This window comes from Oryctolagus cuniculus, chromosome 14, assembly GCF_964237555.1.
Source record: "Oryctolagus cuniculus chromosome 14, mOryCun1.1, whole genome shotgun sequence".
Classification (NCBI taxonomy): Eukaryota; Metazoa; Chordata; class Mammalia; order Lagomorpha; family Leporidae; genus Oryctolagus; species Oryctolagus cuniculus.
This window is the reverse complement of record NC_091445.1, coordinates 36567501-36582264: the sequence shown is the minus strand read 5'-3', so window position 1 is coordinate 36582264 and position 14764 is coordinate 36567501. Positions and strand designations below refer to the sequence as shown.

Sequence of the window (14764 nt, the reverse complement as noted above, 5' to 3'; positions counted from 1 at the left end):
CATGGCTCCACCACCAGAGCTCAGCACCGACAGGGACTTGGGGGCAGACGTCCTGCTGAGTGGCGCGTGAGATGAAGCTTGCCAGGGCTGGCAAGGGCAACTCTTGAAAATTCTTAAGCCCTGGAACACTGTGTGCAGGGCGAGAAGCAACTGCTCACCCTCACTACCAACACTGTGGCATTCTGAGTGTCTAAGGAAGACCGTGGGTGTAGGTCAAGCAGTGAGCAGGCTGACTCATTTCCTCCTGGCGCAGTCACGCGACTTCCTTTCAGGGACTCCAGTGGCCAGAGGGCTGAAACCCATGCGTCACTGCACAGCAGCAGGCTCCACTCTTGGGGGTAAGTTGTTTTACCTCCCACCACGCATGGAGACTTTTGTAAATCTGCTTCCGAGTCAGGGGTTCCACGGGGCCAACTCTTGGTTCTGTCTCTTATGAGCTGTGTGACTTTGAGCAGGTCACTTAGCAGTTTGGTTTTCCTGTCTGTAAACCAGGGGGAGGTGATGGCACCTGTACCATAAAAGATGCTGCAGACCAAACAGTAGCAACAGCGAAGAACTCAGCCCAGTGTTGGGCACTCTGAAGGGGTGTTGTGAATATTCACTACTGATTGCTAGACCTGTTTATAGGCCACCCTCTGAAGGAAGTGCTTGAGTCACTTCTTCAGTCCTGTGACAACTCTCAAAGGTAGGGAGTGTGTTTATAATCACCATGCCGCACTGCTGAACCTGGCTTCCCTAAGAGAAATAGGTTAATGTCAGTGGCTATTCCTGTCTGCAATTTTCCCTTGAAAAATTGCTCCAGGATGAGCACTTCCTAAGGGGGAGCTTTCTCCATTAGCTAGATGGGAGGGGAAGTGTGAGGGCAAACCCTGACCTGCCATTACTGAGAATCAGCTGTGGAAGTGAGTCGTCCATCTCTCACCACTGGGCTGGAAGTGGTGATTAATGGGCAGCATTTAAGAGTAATAGTCTTTCTGGCCCAGCGCTGTGGCATAGCGGATAAAGCCACTGCCTGCAGTGCCGGTATCCCCTATGGGCTCCGGTTTGAGTCCTGGCTGCTCCTCTTTCACTCCAGCTCTCTGCTTTGGCCTAGGAAAATCCTTGGACCCCTGCACCCACGTGGGATACCTGGAGGAAGCTCCTGGCTCCCGGCTTCACATCAGCTCAGCTCCAGTCATTGCAGCCATCTGGGGAATGAACCAGCAGATGGAAGATCTCTCTCTCTCTCTCTGCCTCTGCCATTCTATAACTCTGCCTTTCAAATAAATATATAAATCTTTTTTTAAATGTTCAAGGAAAATATAATTAAAAGCTTATTAAAGATTGTATTAAAAGATTAATATGCTTTCGGAGGGAGGCCAGCACTGTGGGACAGTGGGTTAAAGCCCTGGCCTACAGTGCCAGCATCCCGGATGGGCGCCGGTTTGCATCCTGGCTGCTCTACTTCTGATCCAGCCCTGAACCAGTGGGCCCCTGCACCCATGTGGGAGACCTGGAAGAAGTTACTGGCTCCTGGCTTTGGATCAGCTCAGCTTCGGCTGTCACGGCCATTTGGGGAGTGAACCAGCAGATGGAAGACCTCTTTCCACTGGATGGAAGACCTCTCTCTCTCTTTCTGGCTCTACAACTCTCTGTTACTCTGTCTTTCAAATAAATAAATCTTTAAAAAAGATTAATATACCTTCTTGTTTAAGTTTTGTAAATTAAAAGCCTCAGAAATATGAACTCAGAGAGTGAAGAAAAGAAGGACAAAGTAGAGCAGTATCCTCTTTCAAGTTATCACGTTCACTCAATCCCCTCCTGCCAACGTTTAGAGACTTGCCTGTCACTTGTCCATGTCACATGGCTTTCCTTTTCTCCCTTCTCACCTAATATCACTAAGGGACATGAGTTCCAACCAAAATGCATACCATGGATCCTGAGCACAGTTTCCAAGTTACCAGCTGAAACACGAGCAGTCGATTACACTGGCACAGGCCAACACTGGAGACAAGGAGGAACATGCAGGTCCAAGCAGCTATTGTTGCTGCATTTTTTTTTTTTTTCAAAAACATGAATGCACAGGTTGTGCTGGCCTGAGCCCTTGAGATTCCTGACAAAGAAGATACTTCAGCTGCAGTTGTATTGAGGCCAAGTTTTTAAGCACTCAGTCCTTTCCCTTTCAACTTAGTCATCCTCAGATGGACCCCAAGCTCCAGCCACCTGGAGCCATCCTTTGGCCCCAAGTGTCACCACAGAGCTAAGCTGCCTACCAGAGCATGGCTGATGTTTGCTGAATATTTCCCACGGGGATAAAAGTGCTTTTCATTTAGAGCTCTAAACAGATGTGTTTGGAAAGGGACTCTTCCTTTATGATTTATAGCAAAAACAAAGCTGAGCCCGAGAGATCTTGAGACCCTCACCGAGACTGGCGTTCAGCTGCAAAGGGGCAAAGCAGAATCTGAGTCCAGTGTTTTGCCTTCGACCTTGAATCTATTGCTTCTCAGGAGGGGAGAGAAAAGGGAGACAGGAAGAGAAGACAAGATGGGGACAAAAGAAGAAAGCACGATGTAAGTCCTCAACTTAAGCTTCAATATTGTGTGCTGCTTTGACAGCTGGCAAAACACAGCGGGTCTCAAACGGTGTGGCTGCAAGCTCCCCGCCCCACACGGCCCCTCAAGACAAAGTCCTCTTGTTAAACAACCCTACTACTCAGAGACCAGGTTCAGTTGCTGCTCATTCCTGGGTATTGGTTTCAGTGCTCTGCCAGCTCATGGAATTATTCACAGGAACCAATCACATCCTCCCTTGAGAAACAAAAGATACCCACCCTTTTGATCCTACAACACTTGCCTCTTTCTGTTTGTTGACACTGAACCCAAGAACAAAACCAAGTATGCCCACCTGGCACGAGGTGTTCTGGGCTGAGTGTCTCTGACACATACACTGCTGTCCTTCTCTTCTGTCTAGTGTTGGTATCAGGTATTCAGTGGATCAAGAGATGATGGAAACAGAAACTAACCAGATGAAAGAGGAGTGGATGAAGGAAAGGAGTGGACCTGGAGGTGACCAGTCCATAGATTCACTCACAGCAGTGCCCACAAAGGTGCAGGGCCTGTACGCTGTGGTTAGGACAGTACATCTGGAGACAGACCTGTGCTCAAATCCTCTCTCTACTTCCTCCCAGATGCAAGACCCCAGGCAAGTTGCTTGACTTCTCTCTGCCTTCATTCCTCACTGATACTGGAGCAACTATTCATATGATTCGAGCATAAACTAAAAAAGAAGGCCTAGAACCTAGCAAAGGCCAGTTTTCATTAATATCCTAAATCATTCATAGCCTAACTATTTAGGCTATGGGATCACTTTTCCTCCTAAATCTGTAAAGAATTCACTTGCCCCTCCTCCATGGATCTGGCCAGCCTAGTATCCACCTGATTTCTCTCTCTCTCTCTCTATCTCTCTGTTTTGTTTTGTTTTGTTTTAAATATTTATTTATTTATTTATTTAGCTGAAAGGCAGAATTACAGAGAGGCAGAGGCAGAGAGAGAGAGAGGTCTTCCATCTGCTGGTTCACTCCCTAAATGGCCGCAAAAGTCGGAGCTGCGCTGATCCAAAGCCAGGAGCCAGGAGCTTCTTCCGGGTCTCCCATGTGAGTGCAGAGACACAAGGATATGGGCCATCCTCTACTGCTTTCCCAGGCCAGGCCATAGCAGAGAGCTGGATTGGAAGTAGAGCAGCCAGGACTCGAACCAGCACCCATATGGTATGTCAGCACTGTAGGTAGTGGCTTTACCCACTATGCCACAGCACCAGCCCCCACCTAATTTTTACAACATTAATTTTGGAGTCGTTGACTGCAATATGCTGAAAAGGGCTCTAAATTTTGTGCATCTAGTTAGCCACTTATGAACCAAGGCTTCCTGTAACGCCCAACAAGGAGTGCTGGTTTTAAGTACTTTAAATCTGCCAAGGCCTTTTCTGGAAACAGATCATACAGAAGGCTATTCTCAGAGGTTCTCAAGGGAAGAGGAATCAAAGAACCTGGCGCCACGGCTCAATAGGCTAATCCTCTGCCTTGCGGCGCCGGCACACCGGGTTCTAGTCCCAGTCGGGGCGCCGGATTCTGTCCCGGTTGCCCCTCTTCCAGGCCAGCTCTCTGCTGTGGCCAGGGAGTGCAGTGGAGGATGGCCCAAGTGCTTGGACCCTGCACCCGCATAGGAGACCAGGAGAAGTACCTGGCTCCTGCCTTCGGATCAGCGCGGTGCACCAGCAGCGCCGGCCATTGGAGGGTGAACCAACAGCAAAGGAAAACCTTTCTCTCTCTCTCTCTCACTGTCCACTCTGCCTGTCAAAAAAAAAAAAAAAAAAAAAACCTGTAAAGCTGAGGCAGAGTGTACAAGGTAGTCACATCTGAATATTTGTTCACCAATAAGAGTTCACATTTCTTGAGTGCTTACCCTGTGCCAAGCACTATTACAAGTATTTACACACATTAACACATTTCATTCCTCTAACAACTCTTTGAGGTAGACACAAATATTGCCCTAATTTCACAGATGAGGAAATTGGAGCACAAAGAGGTTTACCAATTAACTCAACATCCAGAAATTTTGTTTTAGTTGTCTCAGAAAGTGTCCCAGGCAACGGTCTGCTTCCAAAGCAGTATTTTAGAGTTTCCTGTGCTGCCAGGATTGAGACTGCTTAACCGAACCAGCACCAGAACCTGTGGTCCTGCAATCGCACAAAGCCTGGCACTGTGAGCTGTTTCCTATGAATGTTTCATGCCCCCAGTTAGATTACAAATTCTCAGGTCTGAGAAGGCTGCACGGGAATGATGTCTTACAGTAATTTGGCATTCATTCCGTCCGTATTAGCAGCATGAGGCATGCCCAGAGCAGATACTCCATTTACTTGAAGATTCCATACCAGGGTTAGGCACAGTGACCTTGAACTTCTGTTGTTTAAGGGAGGAATGATTCTAGGTGCATCGTCTACTTCGATTCTTTCATTTATTCCATGAAGACAGTACTACTATTGTTATTCCCATTTCATAAATGCTGAAACAAAAGCATAAAAAGGTAAAGATCAAATGGGAAAGCTATGAGATACCTGATGTGTGCAGGCATGGTCCAATCCAATAGGATATAATAAGAGGTTATCCAGGAAGGGGCAAGAGAAGAAACCACACACATGAAGACAGAGAAAAACAAACAATACAAAATTGTATGCAACATATTCCATAAAGCCCACGGAAAATGTACATATGAAAAACTACCCATAGATTTCAAAACTTTCCTGCTCTACAATAAGTATATCTTTTAATTCTGCTTTCCGTGAGGTTTGAAGTATCCTCAGATTCACTTGGCAGAACTATTGTAACATTGCCACATAGATTGGGTGTCTTAAACCATAGGAACTGCCTAGCTTAGAATGGCTGGAAGTCTGCAGGGGAAAAGACATGCTTCTTCCCATCTTAGGTTCATGATTGAGGTCCCTATAATAAAAGACAGATCATCAAAAGAAAAGCAGGTTTTATATAACACCAGAGCCTTTGGAAATGATGGCTCAAAGACAGGAAAATCTGTATATTTTTATGTTAAGCTTGATGAAATGGCAGTCCTTGAGATGCATGATTGGACAAAGGTAATCAACTGGGGGGAACTTAGCAAAGTTGGTTTGTTCAGCTCTGTCTCTGTCCTGTGTGCTCAGTGATAAGCACATTCTTTTCTGCGGGTTTAGGGAAGGCACCCCTCAATGGAGAGCCGTATGAGCTACCTCAGGGGAAAGGACAAAACTCTTTCTAGGTCTTATGATCTAGGAAGGAAAGGAGAGGGCACAGTGAGAATGACCTTCTTCTTCTGTTGCTAAATTGCCATATCTGACATGCAAAGTTTATGCAGTCTTTGACATCCTGCCATGTTAGAAGCATCACCCCAATCTCTGCTCCCTTTGTCTCCAAATTTCCCCTTTTTCATGAGGACACCAGTGGTATTAGATTAGGGCTCACCTTTATGACCTCATTTTAACTTAGTTACCTCTGTAAGTTCCTCTTTCCAAACACAGTCACATTCTGAGGTACTGAGGATCTGGACTTCAGTCTATGAACTGCGGGAACCCACGGTTCAACCCCGCAATAGAAGTCAACAGCCACATGACACATAGGCAAGTAAAACAGAGCATCATAGAAGTGAGACAGAAAAGACCCCAATACTGGGAGCTGCTGGAGAATCCGCGCTGTGTTAGATGAGGGTGAGTGAGTGGAACCTCAGCAGAGGCAGTACCTGTGCCCAGGCTTCCTCCAGTGCCGGGAACGAGTGGTGACTGACTGGCATTGCCTGGTCCACTGGATTGCACAAATATCTCAACAATGAAAACCAATATGCTTTTAAAAAACTGAACAAGAAAACACACAAAGAACCACATACAAAAAAGAGTAACCTTATGTTGTCTATGCAAAATCTCCAAAAAATGTCAACAAGTGCTGAGTCAGGAAATTCTGCTGTAATAGCTCTTGTTCACATCTCAGCTTTATCTCTTCTTCTATTTCAGACAGCTCCTTGGAGGTATTCAAGTGCGACAATACCACCATTCAGGGCTGTGGTTCCCAGAAGACTCGCCCTGAGCCACAGCCAACATACTCCCTTACAGAGTGGCAGCTACTTAAACTCAGGGAGAGCTGAGTTGGGGAAGAGGAGGGATCACATATCTGATGCACCAGGGTCTCATTGCCATCTGGCCACCAAACAGTTGATCAATCAAAGCTATCCCCTAGGTAAGACTGATGAGAAGACTCATGGCACAAGCTAAGGTTTTGTGTCTGCCAGTGACCAAGAACTACCAAGGAACCTCCATTAGGAGGCGTTGGGTGCCAGCCAGGACTGATGGGAACCTTCTCACAATAGGCTAGAGTTCAGCCTAACACTGAGCTTGGGGACAAGAATACAGCCAGGGGAGATCTCAGAACCATCTCATTGCTCCTCACACCCACTCTTCCACTTGGGCATCAAGTGACTCTGATGTCACAGGGCCCCTGTGAGGCTCCTCCATTGTTTTTTTTTTTATTTCAGTGTCTCACCTTCTCCTGAGCCACGCCAGCACACAGGCAAGCACAAGGGAGAAGTGGTGAGACGGAGTGGGCTGGAAGAGAGCACCCAAAGGAATTTGAGTCATGCAATTTGGTTGCTGGCCTAATTACCATGAACCCTTCCTCAGGAAAACACTTGTCTGTCTGCTCAAAGAGGAGAGAGGTGTTTTTTAATGTAAAGTACTAAGTAGCAAAGAAAATATAGGCAAATTCCCTCCCTTCTCTTGGCCCAAAGGCACAACCTACTCCTAAAGAGGATCCATGAACTTCTGGGTTGGCATCAGTGAGCCTTAAGTCTGGCAAACTCTATCCTTCCTAAGACTTGAGTGGAATCAAGGAGCCCATTGTTCTAGAGCTGGTTGCAGAGGTGCCCTTGGCTACACAAATCATCATGCTTGAATAAGTTATACGTCAATACACACTGATCAGGGAATGAGGTACTGGTTGTCCAGCCATTGTGAAGTCATTATTCCTGGACACAGGGTTTAGAAGGGGCAGAGCCAGCAACCTTTGCCCTTTTCAGTCTGAGCAGAAAGCCTCATCCTGGAGACACAACAGAACAGAAGCCTCACCACCCAAAGACGCGAGGTCTCAGTGCAACAGCCACCAACAGGGAACCACACCAGAAAGGCTGGGGAGACTGGCACAGGCCTCACTCACATGCTAAGCAGGGTTTTCCCATTTCTCAGTTTCAGCCACACCAGTGCCTTCACTGCCTACAGAGAAAGGGACAGGAAACAGGTACCTGTTGAGCACCTGCTCATGGGCACTTACTCGCTGTGATCCACCTAAGCCTGGGCATAGGTACCCTCCTTCTCATCTTACAGAGCAGACGCATACCCAAGGGCCAGTTCTCAGAACAACACCCATTTTCCTTGCAAATGGATGCTCAAGTCCAACTTGAGGACTCACTCTAGAGTTTTCTGGGATATCTCCACTTATATGAACAAGTCCCATTCTTGTAACTAAGAGCTTTCAGGTATTAAGAAATCTCATCTAGGGCGACACCATGGCTTGCTTGGCTAATCCTCTGCCTGTGGCGCCGGCATCCCATATGGGCACTGGGTTCTAGTCCCGGCTGCCCCTTTTCCAGTCCACCCCTCTGCTGTGGCCCGGGAAGGCGGTGGAGAATGGCCCAAGTGCTTGGGCCCCTGCACCCCCATGGGAGACCAGGAGGAAGCACCTGGCTCCTGGCTTCAAATTGGTGCAGCGCGCAGGCCGTAGCAGCCATCTGGGAGATGAACCAACGGAAGGAAGACCTTTCTCTCTGTCTTTCTCTCTCACTGTCTAACTCTGCCTGTCAAATTAAAAAAAAAAAAATTCTCTCTCTCTCCGGGGAGTGGGAATTTAGCCTTGCCATGAATACATCTGCGTCCACATTGCTGTGCTGGGTTTGATTCCCAGCTCTGGCTCCTAACTCCAGTTTCTGACTAATGCAGACCGGGGAAGCAGTGGTGATGGCTCAATGCTTGGGTTCTTGCCACTCAATGTGGGAGACCTGGCATGACTTCCTGACTCCTGGCTTTAGCCCCCAACCCAGCCCTGGACACTGGAGGCATCTGGGGAGTGAACCAACAGATAGGAGTGCTCCCTCCCTCTCTCTCTCTAATAAACAAACAAACAAACAAACAAATACAACTTCTCTCTCTCCCCATTTTGAAGTTTCTTTCTTCCTGTGACTAAGGCCTGACTCCACTGGGTCGGGAGTGACGAGGTGAACAGAGTCGCTCTTCCCATTTTTCTTACTGATCACAACTCTTCCTCTCTACTTCTCTTTCTGGATCAGTGGAGAGAGATAGGGGACCAGAAGGCACTTGGACTGTTCTCTTGGTGGCGCTCTTAAAGGTAATCTCTTGACAAGACTAGTCGCTATGTTGAAGGCACTTGAATGCTGCCCGTGCCCTCCCATTGTGGAGGGCTCCATATAGGAAGCCCCTTCTCCATACAATGCCATAATATGGTTGGAGAACATTCTGAAAAACCTTACGTGTCCCTGCCCAAGCACTCCACCTTGACCCTTTGTGCCCTCAGAGAAGTTTGGCCCCTAGGAAGTTCACAAATTCTTGCCACACCAAATGTCAGGTAGCAGGCTGGTCACAGCCATCCCCTGTCTCACCCCACCACGTTCTGTTATTACAACTTGTTTTGCACCTGACTTGTTCTGTAATTGCAACTTGTTTCCCACCATAAGAGTGACCTGGACAGGCCAGCTCCGGGGTTTAAATTAACATCCACCCCCTGAACTCCCAGGGACCCCTGCAAATTTCTGCAAAGGCATTGGGCAAGCCTCTGCTCTTCTGCAGTTCACAGCCATCTTTCCAGGGGTGAGAGTCCTGTCCCGCTTCTTGCAGCACCCCCGAGCTCCAGGAGGAACTTGCCTACCTCCAACACCACGGCACCCAGGACAAGAACCAAACAGAGGCCCATCAGCCAAGTATCAAAAGATTTGAAAGTTAACAATCAAGTCTAAAAATCTGTTACATAAAGTGCATTCTAGCATGCTATTTACCTTGACAAAGGTACTTTCACAATGTCCTGGAAGGTCAGTTGAATTTCAGATTCTGTCTCCTTGGAATTTGGATGGGAGCGACTCTGACCCTGAGGCCAAGGCTGCTCTGCTTCCCTTCCCACCCCAACCTCCATCCTACACCATCACAGACACGTGACCTCCCAGACTGCACATCCGACATCTACCCACAGCCACCCCCATGCTGTTGTCTCTGGACCGTGCTCAAGTCTGAGGCCCACCACCCAGTCCTCACTGTGTGAACAGAGCTCACACAGGCCTGCACAGGCTCAAGAAGGGGACTTGGCATCCTGAGCAATGTGGACACCTGCACTATGGTGAGGCTGGGTGAAGAGAGGGCACAGGCCCCAGAAAGATGTTCCCCTGAACCCCACAGGTCACTGGCTACAGAGGAAGCAGGGTACTATGGGGATCGCAGAGAAGTCTCTCTAAAATTTGGAGGGCAGGGCAGGGACCCCACCTGAGAGCAGTTCTGACCTTGCCAAGGGGAGAGCAGAGGTCACAGCCTCGTCCCCGTGGCTCACTTCCCAGCAGTTGTCCTTTCTCTGACTCGGCATCTTCTGCTTCCATAGACAGCAGGGGCTGGTGGGAGTGGAGGGCAAGGGCCAGCTTTTGCTCCTTCATCAGCACTGGGGCTTTAGCCCACTCAGAGACAGTTGGTTCATCAGGTTACAGAATGGACACATGGTGCCAACATGACAAGGAGTTGGAGCAGGAGACTCATACGTGGCCACGTTTTAATATTCTGTGTGGAGGGCAAGAGTATGGTTTACACGTGGACAACTTCAAAACCAGGTTCTATCTCCAGCTACTGCTCCCACCTCAGAGTTGTCTGATTTCCTCTTGGAGAAGCAAGGTGCAAGGAAGCAGCGATGCTGTCAGATTAGCAGCCTTTCTGGCATCAGTTTAGCACAGCTGGGACCACCTGGTTGGTCACCAACCTCCCATTCAACTCTGCTCTGGTCTCTGGCCAGGAGGGAGCTGAGGATCTTTGGTCTAACTGACACCTGATATAGGGGCCAGCATTGCCTGTAGCGAGCTAAACTGCCACCTGCAAAGCTGGCTTTCCACAGAGGAGCACCAGTTCCAGTGCTGGCTGCTATGCTTCCAATCCAGCTCCCTGCTAATGTGCCTGCGAAAGCAGCAGAGGACGTCCCATGTAGCTGTGCTCCTGCTACCTGTATGGGAGACCCACAAGGAGCTTTGGTTTCCTGGCTTCAGACTGGCCCAGCCCTGACTGTTAAAGCTATTTGGGGAATGAAAGAGTGGATTTCTCTCTCTCTCTCTCTCTCTCTCTCTCTCTCTCCCTCCCTCCTCTACCCCATCCCTTTAAAATGAAAGTAAATAAGAATTTTAAAACATACTCAACATGGAGGAGAATATAGAGAAAGCAGGACTAATTTGGATTTGGAGGTGTTGGATTTAAGTTCTGATTTAGCTACTTTCTGGTTGTAAGATATTTAGATTTCAGTGTATTTGGGGGACTTCATCTGTAAATGTGGTTTCTTCTGCTGAAAATTGCAGATAATGAGAAAGCCATTGTTTACCTCAGGGCAGGGGGGGTGTCAATTAGAAGCAATAAGTTCTTTTTTTATCATTACTTTTGTCGAAGAAGCAGAGAGACAGAGGAGGACAGATAGACAGAGGAAGCTCCCATCTGCTGGTTCACACACCAAATGTTCCCATGGCTGGAACTGGGTTGGGCTGGAGTTGGGAACCAGGAACTCAATCCAGGTCTCCCATGTGGGTGGCAAGAATCCAATTACTTGAGCCATCACTGTTGCTTCCCAGGGTCTACGTTAGCAGAAAGCTGGAGTCAGGAGCCCAGAGCCAGATACGGACCCAAGGCACTCCCCTGTGAGATGCAATTGTCCTACCCAGCGCTAGGCTAAGCGCTCATCCCTGGAAGCTGTAGCACTGCTAGTGTTAGGAGAAAAGGCTCAGGTGGACACACTATGGCTTTGGTTTATGGTTTAATATCAGCTTTCTCTGAACCATGGCTCTACCTACACTGGCAGACAAAATAGTAATGAGTCTGTAATAATAAGATAATAATAGCCTAGTATTTGTTGAGTGTTTCCCATGTGCAAGGCCCCACGCTGAGTGCTCTGACTTGTCTCATTCAGTCCTTATTATACTTCATGAGAGCATCATATTGCTTCACGTAGGATCTGCTCGTGCATACCAGCCTACTGCATGGGCTGAAGGAGCCTACACTTCTGGATATTATCTATTCTGCCTCCCACGGGGACACCCTGCTCTCCCGGATGTGAGCCAACTGCACCTTCATGAGTTTGCACTTATTCTCCAAATGCCACCCTTTTAATGCTGGATGGGACTTTCTCCTCCGACGGAGATGCCATGAGCCCAGCTGTTCACATGGGCAGCACCTGCTCTTCACAGATCTCAGCACAACCTGGTCCATGAGAACTCGGTTTCCCCGTGGTCTTAGTTTTTGCTGCACCGCAAACCATTCCCAATAGTAGTAGCTCTAAACCTATGCAACAATTTTATTACCTCTCATGTTTGATCTGCATCAGGAATTTGGGAGGCACTCGGCTGGGTGGTTCTGACTAGGAATATCTCCCACAGTGGGAGCTAAAACAGCTGGACACTGGCCACACGTGTCCCTGTTTGAGATGTTTCAAGGCCATGCTTGTTCCTCCCAGCCTGGTGATCTCAGGGCTGTTGAAATGTTCATGAGGCAGTTCAGGACACCAGTGCTGATATTTCAGCGAGCAAGAAAGACACTGCAGTATCTTTTGTGACCCAATCTTATTAGTCATAGAGCGGCCGGCGTTGTGGCTCACTAGGCTAATCCTCTGCCTGTGGCGCCGGCACCCCGGGTTCTAGTCCCGGTCGGGGCACCGGATTCTGTCCCGGTTGCCCCTCTTCCAGTCCAGCTCTCTGCTGTGGCCCGGGAGTGCAGTGGAGGATGGCCCAAGTGCTTGGGCCCTGCACCCCATGGGAGACCAGGATAAGCACCTGGCTCCTGCCTTCGGATCAGCGCGATGCGCCGGCCGTGGCAGCCATTGGAGGGTGAACCAATAGCAAAAGGAAGACCTTTCTCTCTGTCTCTCTCTCTCTCACTGTCCACTCTGCCTGTCAAAAAATAAATAAATAAAATAAATAAATAAAAGAAGTCATAGAGCATCAGGCCGGCGCTATGGCACAGTGGGTAAAGCCACTGCCTGTAGTGCCGGCATCCCATATAGGCACCAGTTCAAGTCCCGGCTGCTCCACTTCCAATCAGGCTCTCTCCTATGGCCTGGGAAAGCAGTGGAAGATGGCTCAAGTTCTTGCGTCCCTGCACTTGCCTGGGAGACCTGGAAGAAGCTCCAGGCTCCTGGCTTCGGATCAGTCCAGGGATGGCTGTTGCAGGCATTTGGGAAGTGAACGAGTAGATGGAAGACCTCTTCTCTCTGTCTCTCTCTGCCTATGCCTCTGTAACTCCACCTTTCAAATAAATAAATAAAATCTTTTAAAAAAAAGAAGTTGTAGAGCATCACTCCTGCCACAGTCACAAACCCGCTGAGATGCAAAGGTGGGAGGGAACATAAAGTTCATGGGAGGAGTGTTAAAGTTGTTCCACTGTTTAAAAAAACATCATGTGGAATAGGGGACATTACCATAGGCATCCCAGAAAAATACAGCCAGCACTATGTCACTGAAGACGACGGTCCACTGGAAAACAAGTCATACTTGGCATCTAAATGCTGCGTGAGCATCTAGTGCCAATGTTCCCCACCCTGCCCTGCAGAGAGGGCTTAGCTGTTCACCATCTTCTTGTGAGAGCCTGGGTTTCCCGTTGCCTCCTGCATTTCTCACTGAAACTCTAGCCCCAGTGATTGAAAGTCCAGGCTTCCCCAAAAGTCCACAGCGGTCCCTTCAAGATGGCCCCTCCTCCTGACAGTCTCCAAGCTGACTGCATGGACACCGTGTGGTCCAATCGACATCTGGCAAACACCACTGAGGTTCCCTCTTTTGCCTTGCTGGCACCCTCCTGCAACACGCAGCCCAGCCCAAACACAATGCAAGTTCTCTCAGGGCGCCAAGTGCTTCCCACTTGCATCCTGAAAGTTCCAGGCTTTATTGGCCCTGACTCTGCTGCCTTCCAAATCAGCACAATGCTATTTCTTCTACGTGTCTCTGTCACTGGTTGGGTACCTTAGGATACCCAACGTGGTGCTTACCAAAGCAGCGGGATCGGCCTCTAGAGTGTGTGACATTTCAGCAAGACATTCTAAGGATACGACCAACATCGTAAACTTTGCACAAGTCACTTAACCCTCGGAATTCTTGTGATATGAGGATGAGAACTTTGCTGTGCAGTGAGCTTTTATCCTCAGGTTCAAATACGGTGCACATAAAAATGAGCGAAGATTGCAGCATGTAGAATAATCAGGACTACTATTACCACAGGTCCTAACATTGCTTCTGCACACAGGGGCTGTGCACCCTGCAGCCAAATAGGCGCAACCCTTCTCGGCCACACCTCTCAACGTCCAAAAGGCAGTCAATCGCTTTTCTCCTTCTCACCCCTGCAGAGGGAGATGGGTGCAGAGACTGCCGTCTGGCTCTGCCACCTCTGTCCTCGCTGTCACAGGTGTGCTGTGAGAAATCTCAGCCTCTTTGCAGACACCTGCTAATGCCCACATCGACTAGGAGGAACTAAGGGCTGGGTCTCCAAGACCGGTGCCACGCTCACAGGCATGCCCAGGTTGTGCTGCTTGTGTGGCATAGAGGCCTGTGACAGGGCCTCCGTGTCCTGCACCACTGGGCTACAGAAAAGGTGGGGCACAGGAGGACAAACCGACGCCTCAGAGTGGCAGCAGCCAGCACTGGATCAAAGAGCACCCCAGTTCTCTCCCACAAGATCCTCACAGGCCACTCGGACAAATGCCCGAGGACATTGCCTTTCCTGCCTGTGTGGACGGAAACCTCTTAGCGGATCCATCTTGCTCCTGCTGGGATTCGGGTTTTTTGCTTTCTCTGAGCTTTCCCACCAAAGAAAGGGGGAGGCTGGCCCAGATCTGACCTCCCTGTTTGTGACCCAAAGTGGCTGATTGCCCATGGCAGAAGTGCCAGGGGGGCTGGAAGGGGCTCAGGGAAAAGGTAGCAGAACTGTTCATCTTTCTTTAAAAAAAAAAAAGAGATATATTTTATTTATT

General features: G+C 48.9%; 1 long non-coding RNA gene across 1 annotated transcript; it reads left to right on the top strand.

The window, feature by feature from the left end:
- The first annotated feature begins 32 nt into the window (after nt 1-32).
- Nucleotides 33-1676, top strand: LOC138845247 (uncharacterized). The gene is made up of 2 exons (XR_011382134.1): nt 33-338; nt 1094-1676. It is a non-coding gene; the product is annotated as an uncharacterized lncRNA (long non-coding RNA).
- The last annotated feature ends 13088 nt before the right edge of the window (nt 1677-14764 follow it).